Source organism: Phlebotomus papatasi, chromosome 3 (genome assembly GCF_024763615.1).
Source record: "Phlebotomus papatasi isolate M1 chromosome 3, Ppap_2.1, whole genome shotgun sequence".
NCBI lineage: Eukaryota > Metazoa > Arthropoda > Insecta > Diptera > Psychodidae > Phlebotomus > Phlebotomus papatasi.
In genome coordinates this window covers 51156698-51175253 of record NC_077224.1, presented here as the reverse complement: position 1 = coordinate 51175253, position 18556 = coordinate 51156698, and positions in this window count along the sequence as shown.

The following is an 18556-nucleotide window of genomic DNA, read 5'->3' as shown; positions in this document are numbered from 1 at the left end:
ATTCCGAATGGGTTAAAATCTAGACAAGATTATATTCATGAATGCATGGGCCAAAACCTCGAAAATTAGTATTCAGAAAGCCAAAATTTAGAACGTCAAGAGCCCGAATAGGCAAAATCCGGAATCGATCAAAATCCCGAATGAGCCGGAATCCAAAATGTACCAAAAGCTCGACAACCAAAATTCTTTATAGGTCGGAATTCCGAAAGCCAAAATTCCGAACGTTGAAAGCTCGCATAGTCAAAATCCCGAACGTGGCAAAAATTCACGAGTGCTTGGGCCAAAATTTCTAAATTTAAACTAGAAATCTGAAATTCCGAAAACCAAAATCCCGAACGCTACAAGCCCAAATCTATTAAAATCCCGAATGCTTCCAAATTCCGAATTGGTCGAAATTAAGAGAAAAGACCAAATTCTCGAATGCTTGGGCAAAAACCTCGAGAATTAAAATCCAGAAACCAGAATTCAGAACGTCAAAAGCCCGAATAGACAAAATCCCGTATCGATCACAATCTCGAATGAGTCACAATCCAGAATGTGCCAAAAACTCGACAGCCAAAATTCTTTATAGATCGGAATTCCAAACGGTTAAAGTCCGCATAGTCAAAATCCAAAATCAGTCAAAATCTCGAATGTGTTAAAATATCAAATAGTCAAAATTCCGAATGGTTTGAAATCTAGAGAAGACTAAATTCACGAATGCTTGGGCTAAAATTTCGAAATTTAAAATCTAGAAAGATGAAATTCTGAAAGGCAAAAGTCAGAAGAAAATAAATCCCAATTAGGCCAAAATTTCGAATAATCAAAATCCTGGCTTGAGCGAAATCCCGAATTGGTCGAAATCCCAAATAGATTAAAATCTACGAATGACAAAATTCACAAACGGGCCAAACGCTCAACAAATAAAATTCTTGCAAATAGAGAAAAGACGGAATTTCAACCCGGTTCTTCTTCTCCTTTATTCCAAAATTCTAAATAAGGTCGAAATTCCGAAAGCCAAAATTCCGAATGTCAAAATTCCGAATAAACAATATCTTGAAGAGACACGATCCTGAATCGATCAAAATCCCGAATATGTCGAAATCCAGAATGAGTTGAAATTTTGAAAAGACGAAATTTACGAATAGGCCAAAAGCTCGACACCTAATTCGGTGTTGAATTCCGAAAACCAGAATCTCGAACACTTGAATCTCGAATAGTCAAAATCCTGAATCGGCCAAAGTCGGAAATTAGTTTAAATTCAGAGAAAAAGATTTGAGGAATTTGTCAAATTCTCGATAGCCAAAATTCGGAATAGATCGAAATTTCAAATATCAAAATCCCGAATGGGCTAGAATTTCGAAAGCTATTGCAAGGAGCTTTATGAAGCTCTTTTAGGATCTAATGCACATCTGGTAATTTTCGATCAATTTTTCCGAATTTGCCACATAAAAATATAAATTTTGTCATATGACTTTGTCATAGGACATTGTCATATTGCTACAGAATTCCCCCACAGGAATCGAAAACTACAAGTCGTTATCTCTTACCGTTCGTTCTCTAGAAAGAGCTATGTTACGGAAAAACAAACGTTCACAATTTAACTATTAACATTATCTGTTGTACGTTATATCTTGTACAGTAGACTCTCTCAAATTCGGGCATATAGGACCGAAATGTCAGCCGAATGAGACAGAAATTCGGGCGACATGTGCATATAGATATTGAGTTTACACACTGATATATATCGTAAATTGCATGAAAATGCCTCAATAATGCAAAATCACATCAAAACTAAGACAAACCATGCCAAATTTGAGCATATTTGATTAATTTGATAATCATAATCACACTTGAAAAATGACAACAAACTTTTTTCAAATATAACCGCTGCCCGAATTAAAAAGTAGCCCGATCTTAAAAGAGCCGAATTTGCGAGAGTCTACTGTAATATTTCAATGTTTTCTGTTCTTAATATCCGATCATAAATTCGGGCGACACTTGACATGGCAAACAAACATAATTTTTTTCAATAGCCTCTTTGATGATGTTAGAAGACAAAGAAAAAATCTTGGGCAAAACTTGGGTGCGGATAAATGAAATGGAAAAACATTCTTTATTGATTGAATGACCCATGTCCTGCACACTAAGCTGAATATTGATTAATTTGACGTAATTAAAGAAATATTGTGTTTCCTTTGTGCTCAGTAATCTTCCACAGGGAAAAAAGCTTGTAATGCGTTTCTTGTCCTTGAAAGTTCAAAGAGTCCATTTACTTGTTGGATAGTGGTATTTTATTTTTTCAGGTTATTCTAGATATATGTCTTTTTTTTGTGTATTTTACAGGGTTTATGCTTCTGAAACATCTCAATTTCTTGCTCCTTTTGACACCTCTGGCAAGGGTCGCCAGGATTCAACATCTCCCATTGCTGCTGGTGTTAATTTTTCCTCCGAACAAAATATGCATTTCACAGCGAATGTCATCACGACAACGACCAAACAGCATCCAACAGACTTGACCCTCTCGTCGCCAATCACAGAGACAGGCAAAATTGTTGGAAGTGAGAAAATTGCTAAGAATATCGCAACTTGGAATCCCTTTGAGGATTCTTTCAGCCAAATGTCCGAAGATCACATTTTCGGGGCAGAATTCGATAAGATTCGCCACCAAGGCAGCCAGAGTAGTGAGTATTGAGAAAGGTTTTAATTCCTCTATTATTTGCTTTCTTTAAATTTTAACTTTTCGTTTATTTCGAAAAATATTAAAAACAAAAACAGAAATTCGGTTCAAAGTTTGTCTAATAAGGTGTGAGTCTTCACTACTACAGAAACATGGAATAATTATCTAAATAAATATTGGGTTTTGCAAGATTAAAAAATAATCTCAATCTCCTTTTCGACATTAAATACAGAATGCCGAAAAATAGAATGTGCTCCCGGGATTTATGTTACACTCACGCCCCATTAAGACCTACAATCTAGGAATATTGAAATTTTTAATTTGGTTCATCACTTTGGTTAAAAGTTGTAAAAGATTTACGGGAAATGGCGGTATATTGTTCCCTAAATTTCGAGACGTTTTAGATCTTGCGATTCCGGAATTTTCCTACATTGGAACCTAGTTTTTTCCTGGGATCCCAAAATCATAAACAAGTGGAAAGATTTAGGACTATCGAGAACCCAAGATTTTTGGAACGCTGGGATATTTAGGTTCCTGGAATATTTTGGTTCTTGGAATATTTAAAGTTTCGGGATGCATGGGACCAGAGAGACTGGGACCAGGATGTCAGGATTTTCGGTATCAAAAACTTCTAGGTCTGGGGATTTTGAAGATCAAAGAATACTCAGGGTCCCGGGATTTACGAGGCCCCGGGATTTTTAAAATTTCCGAGGTCCGGGGATTTTCAAGATCCCGGGAAGATATTCAAGCTTCTGGGATTTTCGGGGTTTTGGAATTTCCAAAATTTCGAAATTCTTTCTGGGGATTTTCAAGATTCTGAAATACTCCGGGCTCCGGAATTTACGAGGTGCCGGGATTTTCGGGGTTTCGGAATTTTAAAAATTTCCGAATCCTGGGAATTTTTAACATTCCTGTATATTCAAAGTTCCAGGATCTTCGAGGTACCGGGATCCGGGATTTTCGGAGACTTCAAAATTTCCGTGGTCTAGGGTTTTTCAAGAACCCGGAATATTCAATTTTCCGAGTTTTTCGGGGTTTGGGGATCCTCAAAAATTTCCGAGTTCTGGAAATTTTGAAGATCTCGGGATATTCAAGGTTCCTGGATTTACAAGGTACGGGATTTGGAAATTTGCAAAGTTTCCCAGGTCTAGGGATTTTCAAGATCTCTGGATATTTAAGGTTTCGGGATTATCGGGTTCTCGGAATTCCCAAAAATTTTCCAGGTCTGGAGATTTTGAAAATCCCGGGATATTCAAAGTTTCTGGATTTACGAGGTACTGGCATTTTCGGGATTTCGAAATTTTCAAAATTTTCGAGGTCTAGGGATTTTCAAGACACCGGGATATTCAAGGTTCCAGGATTTTCGGGGTTTCGGGATTCCCAAAATTTCCGAGGTCTGGGGAGTTTTAAGATCCTTGAATATTCAAGGTTCCGGAATTTACGAGGTGCCGGGATTTTCGGGGTTTCGGAATTTTAAAAATTTCCGAATCCTGGGGATTGTTAAGATTCCTGAATATTCAAGGTTCCGGGATTTACGAGGTACCGAGATTTTTGAAGTTTCGGAATCTTCAAAATTTCCGTAGTCTAGGGACTTTCAAGATCCCTGAATATTCAATTTACCGAGATTTTCAGGATTTTAGGAAATTTAGGATTTTAGGAAATTTTCAAAATTTCCCAGGTCTAGGAATTTTCAAGATCTCGGGACATTTAAGGTTCCGGGATTATTGGGGTTTCGGGATTCCCAAAATTTGCGAGGTCTGGGGAGTTTTAAGATCCTTGAATATTCAAGGTTCCGGAATTTACGATGTACCGGGATTTTCAGAGTTTCAAAATTTTCAAAATTTCCGAGGTCTGGAGATTTCCAAGATTCTGGAACATTCAGCGTTACGGGATATACGAAGTCACGGGATTTTCAGGGTTTTTGGATTTTCAGAACCTCTAAATATTACGGGTCCCGCCCGGTATATTCAGTGTTCCGGGATTTATCGTATAACACAAATGCTAAGTAAAAAGGCAAAGTGTAGAAAAGTGTTTATACTAGAATTTTATCTTTTGAGGCAGATAATTGAATTTGAGCAAATAATTTCCAATATTTCAGTCGCTAATAAAATAGACGACATCCACGAAAAACTGTGTATTGTAACAAATTATCAAGCTCGAATGGGCATGGTGTAACCTAGGACGTTGCAGTAGGATCTTTTATTTTATTATTTTAATCTCTTCCGTTTACTTCTAAAATGCGTTAAACTCTTTAGGCCACGCCTACTGTTGTCAGGAGTGGTGACTCGTCCGAGAACTGCCATAGTATATCCCTATTGATATTGTTTTGAGCTAAAATAAGATTATTTTTCACAAAAATGATATTTTTGTCCTTACTATTATGCCCGCTCTTTAAGAATTTTTGGCCACGCCCCTTTAGTACCGCTGTCACTCATAATTTTATGGATTTATGTTTCTTAAAGTGATATACATCTATGGCAGGTTATTTTTAATACTTTATTAATGCTGGAAAACTTGAAATTTTCTGTAATATTTCTGATTTCAAAAGCGATCAAGAGCATCATAAATTATTTCGCTTCTCTGCACTACTAATACTGTGCATAATAGTAATACTTTGCAGAAGTAGTTAGTGCTCAGTTTTGACAAATTGTAAATAGTTTCTTGCTGTGAAGCCACGCCTATCTAGAATTGCACGCCCACTTTAAGTATTTTTCCCAGAAAAATCTCAATTTTTGGTGCGTTTTAGAAGGCTTTTCGATGCATCAAATTGAAGGAGATTTTGTAGAAAAAAATATTGCGAGAAGAATCGTATTTTATTGAAAGTTTCGTAGGGGCCGTGGCCTATTTTTGCACAACCCAGAAAAATCAAAAGATCAAAATCAAAATCTGTCAAATGTTTAAATTTATGGTTCGTTCTGAAGGTGTGTAAGTGTCCTTTTCAATTGAATCTTGAATATTTAATACCTTGTACTCCGGTGATCATTTTCCCTTAAAGGGGCGTGGCTAGAAAATGGCTAGAAAATTCGTTAAATAAATTTTTTAAAAAATGTTGCTTTTTCATGGAAATTTGTGGGATTTTTCTCTGTTTTCTTTTCTGTATTCGAAGGTCTCAATAATCAAGTAAAAACCCCACCGGGTCAGAACAATCCTGTGGCGATTTCTGGAACATCTGGGGCTACTCCAAGTGGATCAGGTGCGATTAGCAGGGTGGAAAGTGAGGAAAAGTGCGGTATGGAAGATGACCCCTTCGGATCGGCTCCCTTTAGTTTGCCAGTAGCTCTCAGGGAGAAGGCTAAAGCTGTTGCAGCCACCACAAAGAAATCTGGAGGTAAAGCATGAACATTTCACACACACAAAAACACATTTTAGATTAAAAAAAAAAAAACAAAAAACGGAAGATATAAGCATAAAAAAAGAGATTAAAAAATTAGTATCACTGTGCGTGTCTTCTAGAGGCACGGTTAAAATGTCTTATGCTGAATTAAAAAAAAAAAAAAAACAAAACACGATAAATTGATAAAGTGGAGCAAAAATGTGAACATATTGCGCTAACACACCACACTACAAATTTTTCATTAATGTCTTTCTTTTTTATTTGTTTTTTCTGCCTCCTCCTTCAGAGCAACCAATTGATGTAGATACGAGGGAGAGCGATTAGAAAAAAAAAACAATCACCACTATTAAAAATTTAGATCATTACTATTATGGACTAATGTAAAACTTATTGTAATAATTACTTCAAAGCTAGTCACACCAAAGTCACAAAAGTAACATTTCAGTGATCTAGATTGATTTTCCTCTGCTGCATTCATTGGTGTTGTGGATATTTTTTTTTCGGGTGGAAATGATGGCTTTTAAAAAATGACTTTAACTTCAGGGAAATACGCCCCGTGAGTTAATCCAGATGTCTTTAAAAATTTAAATTTTTCACCTAATAATAATGTACTAAAATTGAAATTCAAGGTTTTTTTTGGTTCCTTTTAATGCTATTTTGATCATAACTTCTTTCATTTAATGCTTTTATTGACAATTTAATTCGCTTTGCGAATTCTTGAAAAAAGTATTATTATTGACAATCCAATTTCAGATACTCAATTTTTTGCTTAGATCATGTTTAGATCTAGCAGGCAAAATTATTCCTTTATTATTAAATTACATTTTTGCCAATCTCTTAGTAGGCTTGTTTTTATTGTTCTCTCACTTGATTTTACTTTCATTTGATCCTCAAGTCTGTAGAGTTTTCGTAAGCAGTTTTTTCTCTAAGTTACATCAGTTTTGATTATTAAATTTTATCTCGACTGAAGTATATCGTTAAGTGTAAATTTATTTTTAAGGTCACTGTCACATTTAAATGGATGTCATTATTGCCTCATTAAGTTATTTTATTCATTAATTGTCCAAATTCCAAATATTTATCGAGAAAAACTACAAGACACGTTCGCTGGGATCGAACCCGAAACTGTTGAGTGGTATAACGAGTGCTTTTCCATGAAAAAATAAATAAAATACTAAAGTTCTCGATAATAATAAATACCAAATTTATTATTGACGATAAGTAATAACTAGAAAGATTTTAATTAATTTATTATCTATAAATTTTTGATATAAAAAGTAAAACAAAAGAAGGGGGAAACATTTGTGGTTAGGTTTTTGGTAAAAATGGTCTAAAAAGAGAAAAATGGAAGGTAATGCGTCCGGCACAACGTTTTAGATCAGGAAAATTTAATGAAACGAAAATTCACATTCATTACTTTCTTATTTTGCGTGTCACACTTTTCATATTCAGAATTGGATTGAACTAAGTTGAATTTGTAATGATGTTCTAAAAAAGAAGAATGCGAAAGAATGTGATAAATATGTTCAAAATATTTGAGAAAGTAAAGAATGTTTGAATTTTGATTTCTTGAAATTTTTCTGATCTAAATGATGTGCTGGAGCCATGAATAATAATATTTGAGCACTAAAAAAGAGGTTTGGACTTTTACTGGAATTTTGGTCAGTATTAAATGAATTTGATCGAAATAAATGTTGAATTTGTTAAGTAATGCATCCGGTACACCTTTTAAATCAAGGTAATTTCATGAATGTCCCTTTAATCTCAAACGTTTCACATATGTTTGACTTATTCGCTCTCAGAATTATATTAAACTAAATTGAATTTGGAGTGAAGCTTAAAAGGAGAACAAGAAGAGTGCAAGTTGAGTTTTTACCGTCTGACCAAAATTCATGTACCTATTTTTTCACAAAAAAAACAACATTTGGATTTAGATCGGAATAGAAATACGCAAGACTTTTAGAGAGAAAGGGATGGAAATTTCGATCGCATAAAATTTTCCCGATCTAAAAGGTGTGCCGGAGCCATTATTGACCATAAACGTCTTATTACTGACTAAAATGGAATTTCTTATTTTATCTTTTTTATTGATCTAAATTGAGTTTCTTTTCCTGATCAAAATTTATTTTTCTTGCGTGAAAAATTCAGTTTTTTACTTTAGTTAACTTGGCTTTTCTCTACTGGCTAAAATATTTTCTTTATTGTTCAAAATCACTTAATTATCCAAAATCAAGTTTTTGTATATCAAAATTGAGTTTTGACTGACCGAAATTAATTTCATTATTGATCAAAATAGAGTTTTATACTGTCCAAAATTTACGTTTTTACTGTCTGAAATTAACTTTGTGTTGTCCAAAATTCACCATGATCGTCTTTTTATCAACCGAAATTGAGTTTTTTACTTTAAAAACATAACTTTTTTTACTGATCTAAATTAAATATTCTTTACTGATCAAAATTTATTTTTCTATTGACCAAATTTGTGTTTTTCGCTGGCTTATATAGTGACTTTTTACAGACGTAAATTGCTTTTACTGGATAATTTTGTACAGGCCAAGACCGATTTTTTACCGACCAAAATTCAGTTTTTGACTAATCAAAGTCGATTTTTTTATTAATTACAATTGAGTTTTCTATTGTCTAAAATCACATTTTTAGTGATTAAAATTGAATTTACATTGACCAAAAGCCACTTTTTTTTTATTAACCTTAATCCATCATTTACAAATCAAAATTGAGGTTTTTGTGCACTAAGAAAAAAGAGGGTGCGGTTAACTTTAACACTATTTAGGTGTAAAAATATATCAACATTTTTAATGTTAATTTTACACTTTTTTAAGGGTAAAATTAACATGAAAAGGGTAACTTTAACCCATAATACACCTAAAAAGGGTAATATTTACACCGATTTTGTATCAATACTGCAGGGTAAAATTAACATTTCCGGAATGCTATTTTATTTTTTTCGGATTTCTCTCAGTGTAGTGAGTTAAATGGTAGAGCGCTCGTTTGCACTCAGAAAAAAAACGGGGGTGCGATTAACTTTTTTCCTCAGAACTTTAACACTTTGTTGTAGGTTACTATATCAACATTTTTAATGTTAATTTTACACCTTTTTAAGGGTAAAATTTACATGAAAAAGGGTTACATTAACCCCTAATACACCTAGAAAGGGTAATATTTACACCGATTTTGGATCAATACTGCTGTAGTGAGTTAAATGTTAGAGCGCTCGTTTGATGGTCAAAGTGTCCTGAGTTCAAATCCCATTTTGGTTACCAGAAATTTTGTTGTTGCCCTTAATTTACAGGCATCCCCATCCCTATCTCTGTGTAAAAAATATAATAATGCATGTGCAGAAATCACGCTGCTTGAGAGAAGGCTTCGTTCCTCCACTGAGAAAAAAACGGGAGTGCGATTAACTTTTTTTCCTCATAACTTTAGCACTTTTTAGGTGTAAAAATATATCAACATTTTTAATGTTAATTTTACACCTTTTTAAGGGTAAAATTAACATGGAAAAGGGTAACTTTAACCCATAATACACCTAAAAAGGGTTATATTTACACCGATTTTGGATCCATACTGCAGGGTAAAATTAACATTTCCCGAATGTTAATTTAACTTTTTCTGATTTTACTCAGTGTCTGTTGAATGTTGCGTTAGCATTTTTATTATAATTTTATTGAAATATCTAAAAAAAATGCAAAAATATTTTTGCCAATAATTTTTGGTAATTATAAAAAGAATTTTTAAAGTATATTTGGTTTTCTCAAAGTTACTTTTAGTAGTTCTAGTCTTAGGATTTTTTGAGACATCTGGATTGAATTTCGGTGTAAAATCGTGAATACTCATAAGATGATAATTCACACTGTGTTCTGCATAATTTCTCAGCACATATCATGCTCACGGCAAAATTATTTTTATTATTATTTTTTTTTTAAAAATAGAAATACGTATGAGAGTGAGGTGTGAGTGTGAATGCTTGACAATGGAACTCGATAAAGGAAGTTGGGAAAATGAGAGGAAAATTAAAATTTTGTGGAGTGGTGTGTATTAAAAAAATCTTATATTCAGCATTTACAGTTTCTAGAAAAAAAATTGCTGAATTCTCAAATCAGAAGACAAGAAAAAAATAATAAATATTTCAAGATTAATATAAAAAAGAAATTAAAGCAATTCTTTGAGTCCTATCCATTTTTTTGGGCTTACCTATCGATTAAAATGAAGAAAAAAATAGAAGAATAAAATAGAAGTGATCAAGTATATTCGAGTGATTAGTGAATGTCAAGAATTGCATTGCATGTGTACAAAGTATTTTTTGAGTTAGTAGTTACTTTTTTTTTATTAATTTGCGTCTCTAACGGGGAAAGGAAATGACGACAATACATATTAGAAGAAAGTGAGATTACTACTATTTAACACCTAGCACTTTGAAAAAAGAAAATGAGGAAGAAAATGGGGGTGTAGGTGATGAGATTACTTTCTAAATATAACATTTAAAATTAAAAAAAAAAAAGAAACAAATAACTGAAAGCCTAAGATATCCTTTAAAGGTAGACAGATACAAATGCATAATGATGAAATAGTATAAAATAGAGAAAAAAAGTGAAAATAATTTGAAAAAAATAAGAGATAAAGGAATATTTTTGCGACAAGAATTCTTTTGCATTTTCCTTCACTCACAATCAATAAGGATACAGTGCAAAAGAAATTTTTAAAAGATAAAAAGAAAGCTATTTTAACAAGCCATACAACAAATTAAAAAGGACAAAGTTTCATGTTGAGAGAAATCGATTGAAAAAAAAAACAGAAAAAAAAATCTATATTGCAGTTAATATTTTTAACAAATTAATCTTCAAGACATCAAAAACATCAAAAAATGTTATTCATCTGTAAATACAATTTAAAAAAAAAAATGAAGAAAAAAAATTATAAATATTGAACAGAGAAATATTATAAATATTGCATATAAATAAAAAATTGTGATTGAATTGAAAAAAACAAAAATGGATGGAAAGTCAGACAGCAAACATTTTAGTTTCTAAGCATTGATTAATTCTGGTGATGGTTTTCTTTGGTGAGACACTATACTCAAAGAAATCTTCCTAATAAAATATTTGTTTCTGTTGAAATGAGAAAAAAACAATTTTTTTTTCAATTTCTTTTACATCTTTCGAGGTATTTTCTCATGTCAGCAGGAGGATTTTTTTCTGTTAACCACCGTAATGTTCTTCTAACTCTGTGTTTCTCGTAACCCCCTTTCTCGGTTTTTAATTTTTATAATTAATCCCTTTGTTTATTTTATTTATAAAATTACTAACCCCACTGAATGCATCAATTGCATTCATCTTCAATGGTAATATTTTGTGTGCTATGTAGTTTTTTAATTGTTCTGCGTTTAGACAAGTGCTAATGCAGTTATTTGCGCTTTTGGGTTGATGTGTTTCATTTTATACTTTGCTGCAATTTCAATGGAAAATGGGGATGCCAGATGTAACTTTTAAGCGATCTTGTCAAAGTTCTTTTATTTGCAATTCTGCTAAAAATGCTTCAAAGACGCTCCTTTTTTTTAAATTTTTCATCTTAAATTCATTTTCTTTCTCTCTTTATGTCATTTGAACGTCTCTGTAGGGGGAGTGCCCACACTGAGAAAAAAAGAGGCTACGATTAACTTTTTTCCTCATAACTTTAACACTTTTCGGGTGTAAAAATATATCAAAATTTTTCAATGTTAATTTTACACCTTTTGAGGGTAAAATCAACATGAAAGAAGGGTAACTTTAACCCATAATACACCTAAAAAGGGTAATATTTACACCGATTTCGGATCAATACTGCAGGGTAAAATTAACATTCCCGGAATGTTATATTGACTTTTTTAGATTTCTCTCAGTGCATGGCACGGACCCAAGCTTTATACACTGAGAAAAAAAAGAGGATGCGATTAACTTTTTTTCGTCATAACTTTGACACTTTTCGGGTATAAAAATATATCAACATTTTTTAATGTTAATTTTACACCTTTTTAAGAGTAAAATCAACATGAAAAAGGGTAACTTTAACCCCCAATACACCTGAAAAGGGTAATATTTACACCGATTTCGGATCAATACTACAGGGTAAAATTAACATTTCCAGAATGTTATTTTAACTTTTTCGGATTTCTCGCAGTGTAAAGACTAAATTTTTCCCATATTTTCGAATAAATGTGACTTTACAATATTTTTTAAAAACAGGACACTTTCCCCTGATTTAAAAAAAAATGGGTGCCATGAGTCACATTTATTGAGAAACATAGGAAAAATTAGTCATTATGAAGCGACCGTGCAAAGCATGGGCACTTTCCTTTAGGCTTAAACGTTTCTTTAAGATTTTTAAATTACCGTGTTTTATTTTAAATATAAAAAACGGAAACACGAAGCTCATTGATATTCAGATGATTGGGACTGAAAATGACATATAATAAACCGATACAAGGACAAGTGATACCCAACTCACAAATTCAACCTAAATAGAGACAAGAAAAAATTCCTTGAACTGGGGACCTTTCGCTGTCTAGGAGAATGCTCTACCAACTGAGCTATGGGGGCACTGGCTCTGATTGTCTTTGCACACTGATCTCAACCAATTGCCATGTGCACTTCAACTCGTTTTTCGACTCACTACGAGCCTTGAGAAACGCTATCATGAGTACAATTGAACCAGCAGCACATGTTTTCCATGCAGAATTAATTTATAGTGAAAGTGATTGAACAGACTTCTATTCGCTTGGTACGTAATCCCAAGAAAAATACGTAAAACCAAGGCAATTGGTTGAGATCAGTGGCAAAGACGGTCAGAGCCGATGTTCCCATAGCTCAGTGGTTTAGAACATTCGCCTAGTAGATAGCGAAAGGCCTCCAGTTCAAGCCAGGGGGTGGGTTATGTAAGTAAGTGAACCCTGTGAATGATTCTCTTGATAGATCAAAGTGAACATTTCACTAGTGAACCGCTAAAATGCGATTATGAAGGTGGTGAACGATTCACTTCACACAGTTTTTTGAGGTTAGGTTTTTCACCATCATTTGGTCGGGTGAAACTGGAAGTGAATGCAATTTTTAGGACGAAAAATACATTGCAGAACCGGAAGTAAGGCTTTTTCACATAACTAGTATATATTGTGACTCGAAATCATTGAGTTTATAAAGCATTTAACGCAAAAAATTGCCAAAATATAATTTATCGAAACACTGTTTTCGTGGCACGTATAGAGTATTCACTTCCGAACAAATCGAAAAGGTTGACAAAATTTCTCACTCACGTTAACAGACGCTGCTCTCGGGTTTGTACGCATTTTGTATTATTTTAACACAAATTTCATTCCATTTTTGCTAAAATGTCGCGGAATCGAATTTGCATGCAATCTGAGTTTGCTCACGTTAAGAATCTCACCCACAATAAGCTTGTCTAGGGTTGTCACTAGCTTTTCCACAAAAATTCTTCGTAACATGATCACTTGATGTGCATTAGCTGAGATTCTTTACAATCTCAGCTTTTGTGGTCCTAGGTGAAATCCGACCTCGTCAGATCGGGCCAAAATTTTGGATTTACACATTTTGACCACTCATAGATCACGAATATCATATGCGCTAAAAATCGATTTTTCGATTTTCGTGAACGGTCCGTCCCGTCCGTCCGGAGTACAAACGCATCTGGTGAGAGAACGGAGAGAGATATCGACAAGCGGTTTTCGGCAAATGTTAAATGTCGATGGGAGGCTAGAAATAGGTGATGTCAAATCCTCCCCCCCCACCTCCCCTACCACCATGTTGGAATACCCCTAAATTTTGTTTTCTCAATAACTCAGCCCCTATGGTATCGATCAATCTTAAATTTTAGTATGTTATAGCTGGGCCTAAGAGCTTTCGATCAATAGCAAACTTAAATTCCCCCGACCCCCTGACCCGAACTATAAGGGGTTGAAAATTCAATTTTCGAATGGCCATATCTCCGGTATTAATTAGCGGAATTAGAAAAAATTTATGACGAAAATTCGATTTTCGAAAATACAATTTCGAATATTGCGAAAACTAGAATATGCTTTTTCTTTAAATTTTAGTATGTTGTAGCTGAGGTCGAGACCTTTCCAACGGTGGGTCGCACTCCTCCTCAATATTCCCTGACCCGAGCTATAATCGAAAATGTCGTGACCGGACCATGTTTTTGGTGTTTATGATGTGATTTCGATGAAATTTTAGTATATCGACGGCTCCATTCCATACTATGCTAAGTCGACTTAGCTTTATATTACTCCGAGAGATATGTTGTTCCTGAGACCGAGATCTATAACTGGTGAAAATTTGGTGGTCATCTGATGTTCAGGTAACGAGATATGTTACCTGAATAATAACCTACTATGTTTTTTTGTGTATCAAATGATCTGCATTTGAAGCTCGATTATATGAGCTGGCTTATACGGTCAATACACCATGGGTTTCTGCCGTTTACCTGGTGTGACCGGTTATGGTAAGACAGCGGCAGACGCAACCATGGCTTTGATTGGGAAAATAAATATAAATAAATAAATAAATATTTAACTTTTGCGAAAAAAATTTACACGGGCAGCATATGAAATCGCCAACTTCAAATGGCTTTCCTGAAAAGTTGTCATTCTGAGATAGAATAGTATGGAATGGAACCGTCGATATATTGTATCTGAGATCGAGATCTTTTTAACGATGGGTCCCATCCGTCGGGGTAAAGAATCGCGTCGAGCAAACGATTCTCGGCCATCGAAATGGATTAAATCTTATCGATCTAAACAAAATGTCCAATTGAAGTGTAATTTAATTAATACTCAAAAGTTTAACTTCCTATCCGTATTTTGTCTCGAAATATTTTTAATTTTGAGGTTTTTCGAAATAATTTTGTGACATTGTACAGGGAGTTCCGGCTTGAAAGAATTTGATATGGATTGCCTACTATTGGGAGGTCGTTTATAAAATGATTTTTGAAGTGTCCCTAAATGTATGCAAATATTTTTCACGCGGTACATTTGAAATAGATTTCTTACAAATTGTTGACCGTGAAAATGTGCTGAAAAAATTGGTGCCGATAATATGTTGCATACATCACGGCGTTTCCGTAACTTATCCCAAAGAAATCTCCTGCAGATATGCAATTTTAGTGTGCCACTGGAGTTACCCAAGAAGCAAAATAATTGCCTTATAGAACCAAGTATTAAACAAGTCTTTTAGTGCACTTTTAAAAGACTTAAAGTGAGAATTTTCTGTTGAAATTCCTATGGAAGCTCTTAAGATCCGAGTGCGCCACTTGTAATCTCAATGATGGAACCAAGAGCGTTATAAGCAAATAAAAAGTTTTTTTTGGTTCTATATTGCCTTACTTAAGGAATTCTACAAGACTATATTAGGAAAAAATTGCTTCTCGGGTAATTTTCGGATTTTTTCGGTCCCGAAAAATTCTTTCAAAGCGGAATTCCCTGTAAAGTTTTTGGAGGAGGCCATAAGTAAAGACAGAGGCCAGAAGTAATTCCGCCACCTTCTAAAAAAGATCTTCATGATTTTTTGTTCAATCTGATTGAACTTGAACTCCTTAAGCATTTCTGTATTCAAACGTCAAATTCAAATTCAAATAGAAATATTTTCACAAGTTCTGTAGGAAAAAAAAAAAGTTGCATAATAATACAATTCAAATTGCAAATATGTCCTACGTCCACCGCCGTCTTAGCGTACGGGACATGGTAAACCGTTTTTTTTGTTGTTAAATCGTTTATGAAAAACACTGGCATCCCTATTGGTTTTTTTTTGTTTGTTTGGCTGGAGAAATGGGCACAAAATGAGCGTTAGAAATGGTGACAAGATATAATTTTATTTCTAATGCATAAGAGTAATTTTGTTTCAGCTCGCGCCAAACGTTGGACACTGCAGTCGGACATTCAGGCGTCTCCGAGTGAAATCAGGACATCACTGCTCATGATGGACACTGAAAGTGGTGAAGATACATCGATGCGGAGGCGTGAAAATGGTGGAGATGAGGAGAGTGACAATGAGGACAATTTGCTTATGGAAAAGTCCTTCAATCGGACACCATTGCAAGATCGGACAAAGTATGAAAAGCTCAAGTCCAACTATGTCACATCTGATGATAGTGACACTGAATTTGCTGGAAGTCATGCAGGTGAGTCGATTAAGAGGATATCCTTTAAGCAAATTGTCACGGGGAATATTCAGGAGAAGTTGGTGAATGTGTATCAAAAGGTGGATAAGAGTCATTTGGGCAAAGTACCGATAGTACGGAAGCTCAAGGGAACAAAGAAGGGAAAGGGAAAGGATGCCGGGACGAAGGGAGATGATGTGGGAAGGAGTGTTGGAGATGGTGAGGAAGATGATAAGGATTCAATTGGATCTGCTAGTGATCTCAGAGCTGATGACATGATTGATGAATTTGAAGTGAAAACCATTCCAAATGTGAGAAATCACATTGAGGATGCTATAAGTGAGAGTATTAAAACGTGTGGATCAAGTGCTTATCATGCTGAATGTGAAAGTGTTACGACGCATGAAGATGATGTAAGTAGAATTGTATCGGCTAGGAAGAAGATCATTAAGAAACGTCGAGAACCACAAAATGAACTTTCACCGCCCGATGAAGAAGAAGATGACAATATTCACAAATATGGTGATCGTCCGTTACTTCTCGATGATGAACTTGACTATGATTCGGAGAATGTCGATGAAGCATCTCCGGGAGCGGTTGAAGTTGCTGAAGAGAAGGTAAATCAGGTTACTGAAGAAGTTGATGTTTTTGCAATGGCACCCTTTAAACCACCTCCGATGATATCCAAGGCAACTAAAATTCCTGCCAAAAGGAATCTCTTTCCCAAATTTACACCGACATCTTCTTCAAGAATAGTAACTACGGAAACTATTCCTGAAGATGATTTTCTCAAACTCAATGCCCCAATGAAGATGATAACGTCAACTCCCGTTAAGCCCCCTGCCCTTGATCAATTCAATGAAGTGTCCTTTAATCCTGGCACAGCAGCTATTCAGAGTGTTTCGAATTATGGTGTTGTTACGGTCCTCAATTCTGTTGTTCCACCGCCTCCACCTCCTCCCACTGTACACCCCCAACAACCCGTTCACGATGTCAAAGTAGCTCCGGAACCAGGAAAAGATCTTTTTGGATCTGAACCCTTTCCTGAATCTCTCAAATCTGTTGTTCACATTGAGACAAATAACAATCAACCCAAAACACTTGTAACTGTCAACAATACCATTGTCATTAATCGGATAACCGTTCAGCAGAGTTTTCCAGCACGTACAATGGAACAACCTCAAGAGAGACATTCATTTGTACAACCACCCAAAATGCTCGATACACTCTTGCCAATTGCTGACAATGAATATGTCAAATTTTCAAGTGATGATGGTCAGAATCTCGAAGAATGTGAACTAGAATCTGGCATCTCCAAAAGTAAGAGTGAAAAGAAGAGTAGTAAATTTCCCTATCTCAAAGACAAGACAAAAAGTAAGTCAACAGAAAAGATCAAAAAGACAAAGGAATCCAGTGGTAAGGCAACCAAAAAGGGATCAATGGCTGAAGATTCCCTGGGAACGTCTGCCTTTAACTATCAATCACTGAAGCGTGGGGTAAAAAGTGGCTTCAGCAATATGAGCTTTGAGGATTTTCCATCGGATCAAGAGGGTGCCGAGGGTACAACCAATGTAGCAACTACAAAAATTACCCCATTTGAAGTTGTACGCAATGAAAAGATGATTCTCGAGGCTGAAAAGAAATTCGGTTCGCTCAAGAGGCGACCACATCCGTTTTCATGAAAGCGAGCCTCATGGAACTATCAGGAAATTTCCTAGAAATTCCTCAATGTGCATATTAGCAGGAAAAAAGCTCAATTTTCTTCTTTCATTCACAATTTACAGGGTAACTCTTTGTGGTCTGATAGGGAATTTTTGAACAAAGAGAGAGAGTGAAAGAATGTCAAAAAATATGGCCTACATAGCCTACATTGCTTTTGTTTTGTAAACATGTTTTTAAAAACACATAAGTTGAAACTAGATGGCGTTCACGCTTGATAAAGTCTATAGCAGAGGTGTGCAAGAACTGTTTGAAACCGAACAAACGCAAATGAAACTTGTACGTCAATGGTCAAAACGCTACATGAACAAACTTATTTTGACGTTTATTCGGTTTCATAACCGTTCTTGCACACTCCTGGTCTATAGAACAGAGGTGTGCAAAAACCGTTGAAACCGAATTAACGTCAAAATAAGTTTGTTATAGTAGCGTTTTGACCATTGACGTACATGTTTCATTTGACGTTTATTCGGTTTCAAACGGTTCTTGCACGCCTCTGCTATAGAAAAACATGCTTTCAAAATCAAAGTGACCGTTGAACATGAATAATACAATATTTATAAGAAGAAAAAGTTTAATTAATAGCAAAAAACTATATCCTTTTAGAATATTTACAAAAACAAAAATAAATTTGATTGAAATCTAGGAAAACTACAACGCAGTTTTGCCAAAAAGAAATGACA